At 38.3% G+C, this 15,931-nt stretch overlaps 1 long non-coding RNA gene across 1 annotated transcript; it reads left to right on the top strand.

Annotated features, from left to right (window-relative positions):
- The first annotated feature begins 2,903 nt into the window (after positions 1–2,903).
- LOC142600036 (uncharacterized) lies at positions 2,904–15,548 on the top strand. The gene is made up of 4 exons (XR_012833502.1): positions 2,904–3,061; positions 4,507–4,602; positions 13,776–13,951; positions 14,530–15,548. It is a non-coding gene; the product is annotated as an uncharacterized LOC142600036 (long non-coding RNA).
- Positions 15,549–15,931: the final 383 nt, after the last annotated feature.

Genomic DNA, 15,931 nt, shown 5'->3' with positions numbered 1-15,931 from the left:
TTCTCAGTATAATATTTTTTGCTAAAATTGCTATTTTTTTTTCTAGGTGCTCTTCTCCTTTTAGCTAACCCTGAGGTACACCTTAAACATTGCAAACTCATTCAAGTGTAAACTGGTTCAAGTGTATTACTCTGTAAAACTTTATGTGTGTTTTAGATGATTGTTTAGAAAGCGTGGCTAAAGGATTACTAGATGTTTTACTAAATAGTTAATCCATTGTTCTTCAATCAAGCTGTAGACTGCTTAGAATAATTTCCAGGCTGTTATTTACATAGGTACTATTCATTAATAATTTACTTATTCTAATTTATTTTTAAAAAGAAAGTTCTCAATGTTGGGTGTGAGAAAGGAGTTGATAGGTGCTGATACATTTATTTTAAATTCTTACTGCATTTTCTCCTTCTCTTGGTATTATTGGTAATATAATGTACCGGGCACAAACAGAAATAACTTTCTAGAAAATGGCTTTTTTATGAAGCCTCAGAACATCCCTAATGTGGGGAAAAATCCTAAAGTGTATGGAAAACTAATACTAAAAATAGAGAAAACAAAATTGCATTTGATTTTGTTGGTATATTAACATATGCGAGAAAGTAATTAGTAGTTCTTTTTAGAGTTTAATTTCATCTATCATGCAGAAGATAAAAATCTACTAGCAGGCAGAGACTGATGAAAATATACTGGTGGGCTGTGACTACGCATTTTTGTTGGTAAATATTTTTCTGTTCATTCATTCCAGTGAACACTAGAAGGGCAGTACAGAAATTCCTTGCATTCCATATCCTGGATGAGGTCCATGAAGTATTTAAGTCATATTAAAGCAGCTATTGTTAAACCTTTCCTTTATTGTCCTGTTTAAAGCCACAAATTAAGACCAGTAAGGAAGTTATCCAAAACATTTCTCAAATTAATAGCATTCCTTTGTTGCATAAAACTCTACCCGCAGACAAAGAAATATGAATTATATTATCAAATCAGTTAAGCATTTGAGCTTCTCAGCAGATTGATATAAGAGGAAAAATGAAAGAGAAACTTGAAATTGCTTGTGCTGGCATATTTTAACTGCTAAAAAATCTTCAGATACATCTACTCTAACTGCTGGTCAGTAGAAGTTCTATTACAGTTTTCGTCAAGATCTGGATTCAGTTCACAAATTTTAATTTGGTTGCTATTCACCTCCCATCCTTGTTTTATGTACATAGTTTTGTGCCCATTTGGCAGAGAAGACAAGCATGTACATAAAACCTTCACTAATTTCCTATGTAAAGGTGCAAATTTGAAGGAAACAAACTCAATGTCTGCATCCACAGCTTTAATGTTCTTTAAGCAATTAGGAGATCTAATTTGTAGTGTCACCTCAGACTAGTTTGAAATATCTCCAAGGCAGGCACGTGATAGATTTCAGCGTGTACAAGCAACTGGGAATATGAAGGGCTAGATAATTTTGCACATCCACAGGATTAAGCTGGGTCTGGCTGAAAAAATGGTTCATGAATTATCAGTATTTATCTAAACATCTACAAAAAAAGTGAAGGAAAAAAAACCCCAAACCTGAATGGACAGTGCAAATGCCTTTAATCCAAGTAAAAGCTACTCGCCAAATATATCCACACACTTTTTACTTTACAGGTAACTTTTTCCTGTTTTCATCTTTGCTACTAACCCTCCAGAATTCAAAAATTAGCTGCTATTTCAGTAAGTGTGCAATCTGTGCAGTCTGTTTTCAAGTATTTTGAATATTCCAAATTTTCATAAAAATGACTGAAGTTCCAAGGTAATAAATTGGTAGCAAGTTTTTCAAAGCAAAATGGAAAACATAAAAGAAATGAAATAACACCCCTAGTTCTGCCGCTCAAGACTTGATGCCTCTGTGGAAGATAAGTGTTAGGTAGAACAGAAATTGTTGAAAACTGTACAAGAATAAGAAGCTGTAATTCAAAGATGTGTGTTATGCAAGGCATCTAATGGGGCATTTTGGCCTTGAAAATATGAATCCATGAGTATAAATCTCTGAAACATAAAATGAAATGTTCTCAAGGTTTTGTCAAAGCAAAATATTTTGTCACTTCGGCATAATGTCAGCTGCAGCAATTTTGTAGAATATAATTCTCAAGGAGATAGCACTTTATTTGTGGAAAGAAGTTATCATTTTAGCTGGTTAATGAAGCATTGTGTTTAGAAGTGCTTCTTTTTGAGTAAGCTGTCAATCTTCTTTGTGTAAAGGGTTATAAAAACATTTATCCAGTGTGTGAATTCATGCTTCCAGGTATTTTCAAAATCTGATTTCCTCATTGCTATCGAAGAGAAAAAAAGAGGGAGGGCAGGGAGGGCCTTGGGGACATTGCAGACACTCTGTGGTATGCTCATGTGAAGTGTGAATGGACCTTGGCATGTACCGGCCATTCTCATGTATCTCATTTGCCTTTTTGACAGTATGAGGTGGGCAAGAATGCCAGAAATCTGTCAATGTGCATTACCCAGACAGCATGAATTCATACTGGAACAATGTGGAGAAGTTTAACTAGATTTTGGAAAGAGCTCAGGCTTAGGCTGCAGCTGGAACTAAGCAATACACCTAAAAAAGTAAAGTGGCTAGTTGGGACACAGGTATAACAACAATACATAAATTCAAGATATATGCAGTCTCCAATTTAATGCTATAAGAGTTGAGAAGTCATAAGAACCCAGACGTAAGATTCTGCTGTAGTGCCCGCCCAAAATATCTTATATTTCATGCCATTTGTATTTCTAGACATATGTTTTTCTAGTTGAGCCCTCTTGACCGAGATCTTTCCCTGGCTGGTGGATTCTGCATTAGGAGGTGTCAGTCATCATCCTTTGTGCTCCTGACTCCTAGCTGAAATCTTGTATTTCTTTCTGCAGTGAAACAATTTCATGTGGAGTGGTGGGTGGCATCGAATCTTGAAGTTTGAGAGGTAAGCAGTGCCACCTCCACCAGCTCCTCTTTGGACAAGGAGAGAAGGGAGCTGGTCATCTCTGCCTGAGGAAGAGCTTGGACTCGTATGTTCAGAAAGACCAGTCAGATGGAAAGCCCAGTCTTGTATGTATGCAAAAGTCAGGGGGAAGGGCAGAATTTCATTGTTCATATTCTCTATTTTTTTTTTCTGACCAATTTATACCTCTTCTCCACTCTTCGTGCTGGCTGTCACAGTCCTGTTCCCAGCTCATGTCCCATCCCAGCCATCATGACGTATGTTGTAGAGGCTCTCTGGGGTGAGTTCCAGAACCCAAATCCAGCCATGGAAATACCCAAGGCCTTGAGTCACTTTGTGGCCCAAAGTTTTTCTGAGATTAATTTGAGCACTGTTTGACTGGTATTTTAATGACAGTGGGTTTCTAGAACAAAGGAGTTAAAGGTCTCAGCTTGCAATATAGCTGTTTTAAAATATGCATTTGTGTATTTGTGCTATTTAGAGTATATGACACATATTATTATTTTCTAGAAATAATGTCTTTTTAGAAAAATCCTAATCATTAGAAAATATATTAATATTGTCGAGGGACAGAGTAAAGATATACATATGCAAAATCCCCTCCACTAAGGCAAGAAGATTCTGTTCTAGAAAAATGCATGAGAAAATCATGGCAATGTTCAAAACTGGAGTTTTATTAACGACAAAAGGAGGTTGTAATTTCATCACTATTAAGAATAATATGGAGATGTCTTCTAAATCAGAGAAAATAACGAAAATACAAGCCTGAGAATAGAGCAGTGCCTTTCTTTTGTCTACCAACAACTACTCTGATCTCCAGTGTAGGAGGGTGCAGATGTTTCTTCTTAGTGAGAAATGATTTAAGACCTGTACCTTGTTAAGAATAACACTGAAAACAATGTTAAGAATAACAGTTCAGTTACCACTGGACAATAGATTTTCTTGTAGTTGTGTGACGGCATGTAAAAGCCCTCAGGACCTGAAATCAGACATTTTTACAGTTTAAAGCAAAAAGGAGACACTAGATCACGTATTTTACCTCAATATGACAGATTGAGAGATTCCACTCAGCAGGGCATGCTCTGAGGTGAATCAGGGGTGTTGCTAAACCATATCTTGGATTTTGAGTCAAACTTATCATCCAGAGACATCAACAGTTACAGAATGCACCTTTTCCCTTGATAGTTTCCTTCATTGACTTATCACTGCCAGTGTTAGAAGTGTGCTCTTAATTTCTCATTTGAGTTTGCCTGGTTTCAGGTTTTCACCACGGGATTACATACTCTTCGGTATATTTCCCCACAAGGTTTTATACAATACATTCAAATCCCCTTTCAGTCTGCTTTTTTTTATAAAGTAAACAGATGGACTTGTTACAGCCTCTCACAGCGAGGCATTTCCTTCCACCTTAAATATCTTTATGGCTTGTTTTCTGGATGATTTGTCAATGTCATTTTTAAAAAATAGCAATAAGAAAATGTCATGCCATGTTTCAGTACCAGTCTCAACTGACTATGCAGTCTTATAAATATGCCTTTTTTTGCCATTGCAGAAGAATGTAATGCAAACCATGGAGAATGCATGTCAAATTGCTCATCCAGCACTACCCAGCTGAATCTCAGCTTTCCAGGATATAGTTCTTCATTCTGTAAGTATAGCCTGCATCTTACTTGATTTTTCACTTTGCATTTAGTGGGGTTTAAATGCATTCTGTGAATTTACCAAGCAATACAGGAATGCTTTATGTAATCTCTTGGTCCACTAATTATCCATGTTCTTTCTGAATGACTTGCAAAATACATTAGAATCAATATTGTGCTTAATTCTTGATCAATGACAAAAGTGCTGAATAACATAGAGTACTGATCATCATTAAACTGGGATCCCATATTGAGATCTACCTACAACTAATTCGTAATCTGTTCAACATGCATCTTGATGATATCATATAGAGCTGTTTAAAACAAACAAAAAAGGTGTTATGCAGTGCAAAGTTAAACCCCAATGCTTCTGGCAGCTTATGTTATGCAATTCAGAGGCAGATGGAAATAAAAAAATGATTGAAAAATATCTTTGTCGGGTACTTTGCCTAAAATGAACACCTGAGAAATTGTGCTGGTTTGACAAGATATACTTTTCAAATAACCTTTCTGACTGACCTTAAGTAAATCCTTATATTTCAGGGATTTTCTTAGTTGATTCCCACACCAGTTTTTCCATTACTCTTTTAGAATATAATAAAATACCTTAAATTAGAATTATGTACTTTAAATTAAGATTAAATCCCTGTTTATTTTTTTAGAATGCATGGTATAATTTTGATGCTCATCAGTCATAAAGAAACATGGGGTGATTGACACCTTCAGTCATAAACTGCTCTTTTGATATACAAGTTTTTAAAAGAAACACTGGAGAAAAATTAGAATTTATATTAACAGTTTTATTTTCCTTGTAGAACAAGCTCTTCAATGCATTTCAGTTAACTTTTTTAAATTAGTGGGGTTTCGTTGTTTTGCAGATTATTACCAAATGTTTGCTGTGGGCAGTGCAAATCCAATGCCCACTAACTACAACGGCCAAATATGTAGTATTGTTGGCGATACAGAATCATTAATGTGGTACTATATTGGTTTCATATGGGAAAATACCATGTGCTGCTCTCCCCAAGCTGTAGCTTCACAATATGTCAGCTTCAGTGGCAATGACAGTTTAAAGCACTCCCAACCCCTTCATCCCCTCAGCTGTGCCAACACGAGATTTCATGAGGTTGGGCTCTTGGCTGAAACGATGAATCAATGCAGGTCAAGAATTCCGCAAAGGAAAAAAAGCCTTATTTTCAAGCCAGACAAGTTCAGTGATCTTAGTGACAGTGCAGCCCCGCAAAGAGCTGTGTCAGCTCAGCTGTGCCTGGAGGCGGTGTGAGGGCACACACACGAGCAGCTGGGACAGGAAGGCACACCGGGAACTTTTTGCTCTTCCAATCTGGGTACTGCAAAACTGGCAACATTAAAGCAGTGTGAGTCTTCGTGATAAGTCAGTTATGAGCCAGCAACAAGAAAAATGCTAGCTACACACATTTCAGAGCAGGATTTGCCTCAATTTCTGGGAGGAGAATTAGTGTTCAAATTGCTATCGTAGATGAGCTGCCATGCCTGGATGCAAAATGTAGAGGTTTGAGTTCAGCTGTGACACAGCAAAGCAGCAGCACGAGTCTTTCCATTAATCTGTGTTATTTAAATCATTCAGGCCATATAAAGCATCTCAGGCAACATCCTCAGCCGTTCTTCTAAGTTAGCAGTGTCATACAGTGTAAATTCTAAGCGCAGTGTGTGAATTTGGGAACACTGAATAAATGTAGCTTAAAACGCACACATAAAGAACTCAAGGTCTGATTCCATATCTTTCTAAATTTCTATGTAGCTGTAAAAGCAAAAGTCCTCAGTTTTGCTAAAGTAGTTATTTGTGTTTGTCTAAAAACTACCCTAAAATATGTTTTGTATATAGGCCAGTGTACATGTATTACGTATTGCATTTCTGCCCATTTTCTGTCTATATTTGCTAGTTTGTAAGAAGACAGCGTAGGTTTCAAAATGTAAAAACCCAGAATCAGAATTCATGTTGGACCATATCCAAGCTATTCATCCCTATTTCAAAGCATCTGCATTTTCCAGTTAGGCAGATTTTTGAATTCTTTTTCAGATTTCAACAATGTAAAATCTTTGTCCAAAAGATGCTGTACTAATTCCACCTAATCAGATTACCTGCTAATGCTCGTTTAACATGTATGTGTGGCAAGATAGGTTTTTATTGCCTCCTGTCATCTAACCAAAGAGATAAAGGATTCATCTAGTAGGTGGCTTAACTTAAGAAGTCACTTTGTAGCCACCAGTTTACAATACTCCAATCACCCATTGAATTGCTGTCAGATTTTTTTTTTCTTTTCACTTGCTCAAAACACTTTTATGTCAATTAGCATAAATATACATTTTCTTTTATTTCACCAGGCTTCGTCACATAATTCTTCAGAGTGATGTTAACTACAGTGTCAGACTGATTTATTATAACTAGTCTTCTGCCTCTGTCTTGATTTTTATATATTACTATTATGGTGCCATTTTCCATAATGAAATAGATTTGTCTTACTGAATGCGAATTCAGCCACCTATCCTTATTTCAATTATGCTGTAAATATTAAAAATAAAATTGGAGGTTTGAAACATTTTTTTAAACCATGCATATTGCATTTATTTATGTACAAAGTAGAGCCATTTCCGTGACAAGTGGCAGAGACATATGTAGCATTGAGCAAACTTTAGCAAATCAGTTTTTTTCATTTCATTATGTGTTTGGCTTTTTCTTCAGTTGAGGTAATTTAATGTCCATTTTCTCCCTGTTGTTTGCCAACCTGTTTGCTTGTGTGAAACACTATAAATACCGTCTCAGCATGTTGCCATAACAATTGTTTTGTTTTCATGCATGTAATAGAAGTATGATGAGATTATAAACTACCATATAAACACTGTTTGAAGGACAAGTGTCTGAGATGTATGATCGGAAATAAGTAAGGATTCATGCTTCCTACACTTTCTATGCTGTTTTATGACACTACTGATCCTACTGTCCCTAATAACTTCATTAAAGTGCTGTGCGTAGAAGAAACAAAAAGCAGACTGAATTTCACAGCGGGCCCTAATGACACATATAATAATAATTTCAGTCCCCATCCTTCTTCAAACCTCTGCCTGAGAGTATGGGATCTGTGGGTTCAAAAATGCAGCATGTAAGTGACTGAATTCCTCTGTAGAAGTAGCTAGACGGGATGGTTGCTTTCTAAAGGTCTGACTGACGCTGTGATGTCTTATGTACCTGACAGCTCCGTTGACTTCAAGGCCACTTGAAGTCAATGGGAATACTCACAGTGTGTAAAGACAAAGTGCAAATTCTTGGTCCATCACAAAGTAGTTTAACACGAAGAAAGGAGTGCAGCGCCAGATGGAAAACACAAAGACTAAAATGCTAGTGTCCTGGAGAGACAGTATTTGAAACCAGAAACTATTCTCTCACTGACGTTGATCATTATTTTCATAATTTTTACAAGTTAAAAGAATTTCAGCCAATGGTCAGTATGGAAATCCTAAGTAAGAATGTTAATTTGTGTGCATATTTATCATGTGAAATATGTGAATAAACTTGTTTTTCCACTTTTGGGCATTTTCCAGTTAGATTTTTGTAGGAAGATTATTATATTCTTCTTAGGCAAAGTGAGGCACTGGGGCAATGTGTGCTATTGGTCTAGGAAAGATCTACATCCACCTAGAGAAACACAGTGCCTTGGGTGTCACTGCACCTGAAGTCAGTTGGGCATCAGTAACTTTTGAGCCAAGAGTACAGACAAAAAACATAGCAACACTGTCACAATATCTGAATGTGGAGACATTACACTTCCTCAAGGAGGGTGATAACAGTGAAATTTAATCCAGCAGTTTACCAACGTGGGCCACTTCACATGAACTTCTGTCTTCGTGGTGGTGCTGTGGGATTGGAGAAGGGATACAAAGGTTTGGCAGTTCACACGATAATCACTTTCTTGGACTTTAACATCAGAAGAGACCATTTCATCATCTAGTCGTGCTGCCCATACGAGACCATAGTATTTCTTCTGGATCTGCCTTCAAGAAGAGTAGCTATGGATTATCTAGCAAACACCTTTTGGAATTGCAGGCAATCTTCACTTTTAAAATTCTAGTAGAGGAAAATGGACCACATCCACTGGTGAATTCTTCATATCAAATATTTGTAACTTCTTTCTGTTGATTGCATCTTTCTTAAGCTTCCCTCCACCGGATCTTGTAACACCCATTGCTGTTTAGTCCTCTGAACAGTGGCCTTCACCCAGCTTAGAGGCTTCCACTGCACCTCACCAGGCTGTTATAATATAAGTGTATATGGGCATGGTCATACTGTTTTGTCATGTAAATGGACAGGTGAAAGGAACCACTGAATCTGAGCCCATTTAGTGTTTTACCTGTTTCAACATGACCTGTAAGTATTGCTTACAAGTTGTCAGTGATAAGTAATACCTTTTCATTTTCCTCCCTCCTGTTGCCATCTGATCCTTTCTAAGCAGCTGAAGCAGAGGTTTCTAACTTTTTAATTGTGCAAAGCTTACCAGAAGGATTAAGTAGCATTATGTGAATTTAGAGCAATGAGTGAGCACTTTTACTTTCTCTCCTGTTTGTTATATTGGTGGATAGGCAGCTAGAACAGTTGGGGGATTTTGTTTGTTTGCTTGCATGTTTTTGAGGTTCCTCTCAAAGAACCTAACGTGAGGGTAAGATGGTAAGCTTCAGAAGCTGACTGTGCAGCAACGTGGAGATCTGGCTGGTAGCAATGAGAGGACAGCAGCTAACGTGCTGTGTGCTGGAGTCACTCACCTCCCAGGGAGGCTGGACACATTCCAGAGCTGCTAGACTTGCAAAATCTTCCTGAAGTTGTTACTGCAACTCAGTAACGCAAGCCAGCAAACACTCAGTAGCACCTGTTTCGAGCAGTTCTTTGCTTTCCCTTGCAGACACATCTGAAATCAGCTGTGGGAGGGACAAGTTATCTTAATATACAGTATTTTGGTCAATGTGTTGAAATGTAACAGCTGTGAAATTGAGAAATATGAAAAACAAGAGAAAAGGGATGAACAGCAGCATAGATGCCTGATTATCTCCAGGCATTTTGGTGATCATGTTCAGGACAAATTTCAGGAATCTTTCCTCAGCACTGAAAGCAGAAGCCTTGAGGGAATAGTTCTCAAAAGATGGTTTCATAACAGTGATGTATTGTACAGCAGGAGAACTTTCTGAATATATAAACCTTGCTGAAAAATAACTCACTGTGGACTGGAAAAGGATGCTTAGGGTTTTTTATTGTCTTTCACTTACTAATGTGACATATCTATGTAAGACATTTACAAAGTAAAATATATTAAAAATCAGAAAACAGGAAATTAACCTCATTCTGCCATTGCTTTGAAATGATTTAAGCTCAGGAAATAAACTTGGGAAGAAAAAAAAGTATTCTGATTAAAAATGTTGAGGCTTTGTCCTTTTACCTTTTAACTCTCCAACCTCACTTAGAGGTCAGCATTTATAAATTTGTAAGAAGGCAGCTTTTTATACCCGTTTCATGTAAAAATCAAATGACTTTCAAGATCATGTAATAATAGAGAGTTTTTAACTGTTACTGATCTCAGCTGTTTAGAAAGTTATTGAAAGGGTTAAGTAGGATGCTATCAGTCATGCATATGAAATTTGGAGTGAGAGGAAGCAAGTGGATTTGAGGTTGTTCTCCTTCAGTTCATTCAAGGTTCACTGAACAGGAAAGTGAATTTTTATTATCACTTCCTGTGAAAGAGCAGTTGACAGGACCCATCAGGGAACTGCCAGAAATCTCAAGAGTTTTGAGTATGAAGCCCAGAGTCCACTGCAAAGTTTCCATGACAACCCACTCATTAAAATAAAAGGAAATTGTGCCTGATATTTACAGCTTTCAGCATACAGTTGAAAGCCTTGCATCTCAGATTTCCAAAGTATTTACACCTGGGACCCAAGAATGCAGACTGTCAAGAAATAAAAGGTAGTTGTAACATTTAGCTGTGAAAGTGGAAAGGTTGTTCACAGGTTAGATTTCAGCATCCTTCGATTTCTTGAATTGTAGTGAACATTTTTTCTGTCTCTTCCTGTGGTGTGCTAAAGGGTGAAAGGGACTTAATATTAGGTTGGAAACAGTCTTAAGGGAGGCTTTTAGTGACAGCAGTTTTACTGAAGACAGGGATATTCTTCCAAGAAAGGTGGCTTAGCTGTGAAAATAGACAAATGAAATTTATTTAGTTACTACTATCAAAATTACAAAAGATAAATCATAACTGATACTTCCTCAGGCTTGGTAGCAATCACCTACATGGTGGGAAAGAACCGCAGGAATGAAGAGAGACAGTAATAACAGAGGTTGTTTACTTGAGGTACTAAAGTCCCTTTGAGCTCTTTTCTTTAGCATCCCCCGCTCTTTACACTGCCCTTTTCCACTCTCTCCCTTTGCAATCATGTTGGCTCCCTCTGCACGGCTTCTATGTTGAGTTATTTTATTTTTACATGGGAGGTGAGAAGACTCAAAAAAGGGATAAAATAAGTCAATGGAAAAGAACAGGGATGCCAGAAATTGAATGTTTTGTCTAACCTGGGCCAAGAACAACTCTTGTTGGCCCTGATTTTTCCATTTCTGCAGTCATACAAGAAGTCAGGCTATATAATTACTGTGGTTTAATTTGGCCTTAAAATGGGTAAATCTCATATAGGTCACTGTGCTGCACACCAGGGTAATCAAGTACATTGCTCTTCATAGATATCATCACAGAGTTAAGGAAAAACAACACACCTTACAAAAGTACACAAGCACATGTAAATATACTTCAAATTACATCATTGCCCAGCATATTCCTTAATTATACATTATACTGAGTCTTTACCTTCCCTGATTTTACAAGTATCTTTGGGCATGCTGCTTGCCCAAACAGGTATCAAATTGCACTGCATGAATAATGTCTTAGATGAACAAAAGCATCAGTGAGGCATGTCTGTCAGCTGCTTGGGAGGATATGTTTATGGATGTGATTATGTCAGAATTAGCCTGTTATAGGTTCTGATTTGGTAAATTGCCTGCAAAGTCAGACAGTTAGACTCCTCTCTCCTGGTCTCAGTGCTTGGGCTTTGACTTCCTTTAGGACTGATCCAGTACAGGAGCTTTTCTTGTTTCTTTCTGGCATCAGGTTCAAGATGTATTAAGACAGAGCTCAGCAAGCAGTCATGGTCCCTGTCTCTGAGGTGTCACCAGTTATGTGCACTCAGGAAAAGGGACACCTTTCGCTGTCTCTCCAGTTCATCAAATTTAGTCATTCCCACAAACAATCCTTGAAGAAAGCTTGCAGTTTCTCACTTCCACGCCCACAGCTTGCAGTCTTCCTTTGCTACCTGTAGCTGATTCATGTTATCAGTGACTGCTTTCATTTCTGTGGCTTTCATATTCAGGCTTCTTTCCCTTACACATTATCACAACCCTCTCTCCCCTCCAGCTTCCCAGAAATCCTGGCTCTAGTGCTTTGGTTATTGGGTGGGTCAAACTTTTGTAATATCAGCACAAGTTGTTGTAGTTCACTCTGAGCATTGTGTTGCTTGTTGGAGGAGGGTAGAAGTCCTTCTAACCTCAGGATGGCTTTTTTCTCCCCTGCACATGGACTCCGAATGAAATTACTCCAGCAGGACCCCCGTACAGGCAGAGTCCCCCGTGACAAGCCCAACGACTCTTCAGGTCTCCTTGTCAGAGTGAGCTCCAGCATTGTCTCTCTAGCAAGCCCCACAGTTTCAGCTTGCCACCTTTCTGTGGGAGGAAGCTGAGCAGGGTCAGTGCGCTCGTCCTGTTTCCAGTGGGTACGTTATCTGTCTAAGAACGCCTGTCCCCGGAGCTTGCACAAGGCTCCCTGGGTTTGTTTCCTCTGGAGAGGAGCACATTAGAGGTACCTGTAGGGTTCAGGTCTGTTTCCTTTCAGATTCACTTCTTAGGCAAGGATTTGCTTGTCCTTGGCAAATGGTAACTCTGTGGTGTACCACCTTATCAGCGTCCTGCAATCTTGAATGATTTGGAACAGTAAAAAAAACATATAAATCTTCTTACTGTCTAAAGACTGTGCCTTCACTTCCTTCTCTTGCCTGAAGTTTGCTTTTACATTTTAAGCCCTTATTTCACACCTAAGTTCCTTGGTTTTCACTCTGGCAATTTGCTTTATCCTCTGTGTGTATACGTAATGCTGGTCAAAGTAATTTTCTTGATTTCACCACCTTCTTACTGGTAGACCACAAACCATATCCACTGTATCAACCAGATGGATCTAGCATGTATGTCACTCTTTCTTCCAGATATAGAAGTGTGACTTTCTGGTTCCTCAGACAGGAAAAATGAGCGAAGAATACACTAAAAGCTGTTGTGATTGAGAAAAGAGACAGCCAGTTCATAAAATCCAATTGCAATCCCAAAGTGTCCCACAAATCAGATCTCACAAATCAGAGCAGACATTCTTGGCAATGTTCTTCCATTTCTAGGCCCTGTACACAACAGGTTGTATCTCAGGACTTTCCACTTCATTTCAAGACTTGGCTGATCTCTAACAGAGCTTCTGACAATAATTCTTATAGGAGCTAAAAACCCTGTAACCCTTTGCTTAATGATTTCCCCCCATATATGAAAAGCAGCATCAACCTCTCCATCCTTCAGTCATTAGAAATATTTCCTTGAGATATGCTAGAAAAGAATAGGATCTGAGCTTGGAAAGACTGAAAAAAGTGATGAAAGGTAGAGCGGAGAATGAGCTAGTGGCCATCTGGAGAACAGGGGGAACTTGATAATTAGTATCCTTTGTATTATTCTGACTTTATTAAGAATCAGGAGGATATTTAGAAGAAATTAACTGAAATAATTGGTAGGCTGTTTCACACATTCAAATGGTGTTGAAATTACCAGAAATACTGACAGTGTTTCTTTAAATGTTCTTTAAATGCTTTTCAACACCGACTGTGTTGAGGGGAGAATAAAACCTACAAGAGAATTAGCCATTATTTAGCAAGAAAAAGAGAACTTTGGTACATGAGGCCTTTTAATACAGTTCAGGCTTTTTAAAAATGACTATTGTCAGATGAAACCATTAGGTATCCCTTGGAAAATATTTTTTCAAGTAACATCCAGCAGTGCTAGTACTAAAATACCAATATTTTCTTTTTACAGTGATTCTATTGTCTTAATTGTGTAACTCAGTGCAGATTGAGTTTCTATTTTCCCAGAATCATATGTCAGTCTTGTGGAAGCACCTCACACACTGAAAAAAAAGGAGTTAGAAACCTTTAAAAGATGACAACATAGTGAAGGGATTCTCTGGCAGTACCACTGTGAGTATTACAGAGGTCAATATCTCCTTGAGCTCCGGTGTCATTCTTACTGTTTGCTGGCATCTTCACTAGCATCATCCACTCCATGGTGCTGGGGGGAAAATTTGGGAATGCACAGAGTGGTTTAATAGGTTTCTTATGGACCTGAAGGATTAAGAGTTTATAAAGACCCTGGATAAATTATATTCCAAGCATTCTCATGGTGCTGGGGGAGGTCAATAGATATTGCAAATATTAGCTAATTTGTGGCAATGTTGCTGCCATACTGGCTGCCAGCACACTTGCAGAACGAATGTAGTGGGTGTCTGCAAGGTCAGGTGCCCCTTTTCCAGCACCTTTAGAAGGTACCTGGATTTGTCAACCAATACAGTCATCTGACTCCTCTGGGATTTGAAGTTTCTTTTCATCACAAGCATCATGTGGCAACACCTAGCCAGTCAGCAGCTTCTAATTAGCCTCTTCACATACTTAACGGCACCCAAATGTCAGAGAGCAACCACAGGCCCCACAGGTCCTGCTCTTGCCTCTCTGTATATATCAAGTTCTAATAAAAAACATCTGCTCTTCTTATTCTTTTCTCCCTTCTCTAGCAGAAAGCTGTCCACAGAAGTCTGTGAAGTGATTCAAGTTTGAGATCTGAAATGTTTGGACCACAGAGTGCAGAAAAGCATATGGGTGTTAAGGATCAGAGGGGTCTCACCATGAATGAAGAGAGATGACACACACTTCATGCACAGAAAACCATCCATACTGTCTTCAGTTCTCATTTAGGGTGTGGTGGATGGGTGCTAGCATATTTTCCTAGGGTTTTATTTTATAGAGTGGTGATTAGACTGATGGACGAATTATCTTCTTCCTTGGTAAGATCTGCCCATTTTAAACAGTAAACAGGTTAGGAATGCCATTCAGATAGGCTTGTGGATAATGCATGATTATAAGATGTAACAAAATCCTGATGTTACAGGGGTATTAGTAAGGGAGACTTCTGCTAGGATTCCCAGAGCCTCAGCCCCTTCCCAGGAGGAGTAGAAGGCTGTGAATGTAGAGAGCTGTGTAAGTTTTAGAAATGCTGGGACAGCTTCTCTTTGGTGTCCTCTACCCATAGGTATGCTGTGCTGCAGAAACCTTCCCACTGCCCCCACAACTACACTGCAGCAATTGCCATTCGATTCAGTTTACTGGAGCAGGAGTGGGACCTATGTCCTACATTGCTGGGTCTGAAATGGAGATGATGGAGTATGCTTAGCATCATCGCCTTGGGAGGGACATTTTTGTGGTAATATATTGTGTACGAGTGTTTAACAGAAACTTTAAAAACTCATTTTTGCATGAACTTATTTTTGAGTATGTAATGTTCTGGATGTGTTTTCAAAAGAATTTTTTTTAAAGTTTTGATGAAAAAGTGACTGTGTAGAAGAACTTTGCAGCATCAGCCATCCAGTTCTGGCTCACACTGAACGTATGTCAATACAGCTTGGAAAGAACACTGTTCAGAGGAGTCAAAGAGGTTGGGAGCTGGACATTAAATTCCAATTCATTACTCCAGAAATGCCATCATTAATATTTTGTATTAAAAATATTAAAGCTACCAATATTGTCTCCTGTTTCTCTGTGTTTTTTAATAAACCCATAGAGATTTGAGCTCTGTTTACTATTCTTTTTTTTCTTTCTTTCTTTCTTTCTTTCTTTCTTTCTTTCTTTCTTTCTTTCTTTCTTTCTTTCTTTCTTTCTTTCTCTATTTAATTTTTTATTGCTCTTTGTGCATGAACTTAAGATCTAACTAAGCATTTATTCACAGATGAGGACTTATGCATGTCGTTTTCAACACATACCATTGTGCAGGCACTGTGAAGGAAAGTAGTCCCTCTCCTTACATTATTTATGGCTTTCTCATGCAGAGAGGTGAGACACATTAAATGGTTCAACAAACTGTCTTCTATTTAATTGTAGCAGCGAGAAGTGTCTATTCTTTCCTGTACTTTCCATTCCCTGATT

The sequence above is a fragment of the Balearica regulorum genome, chromosome 1 (genome assembly GCF_011004875.1).
Source record: "Balearica regulorum gibbericeps isolate bBalReg1 chromosome 1, bBalReg1.pri, whole genome shotgun sequence".
Taxonomy (NCBI): domain Eukaryota; kingdom Metazoa; phylum Chordata; class Aves; order Gruiformes; family Gruidae; genus Balearica; species Balearica regulorum.
The sequence above is the reverse complement of the archived record's forward strand: the minus strand, read 5'-3'. Positions and strand labels throughout refer to the sequence as shown.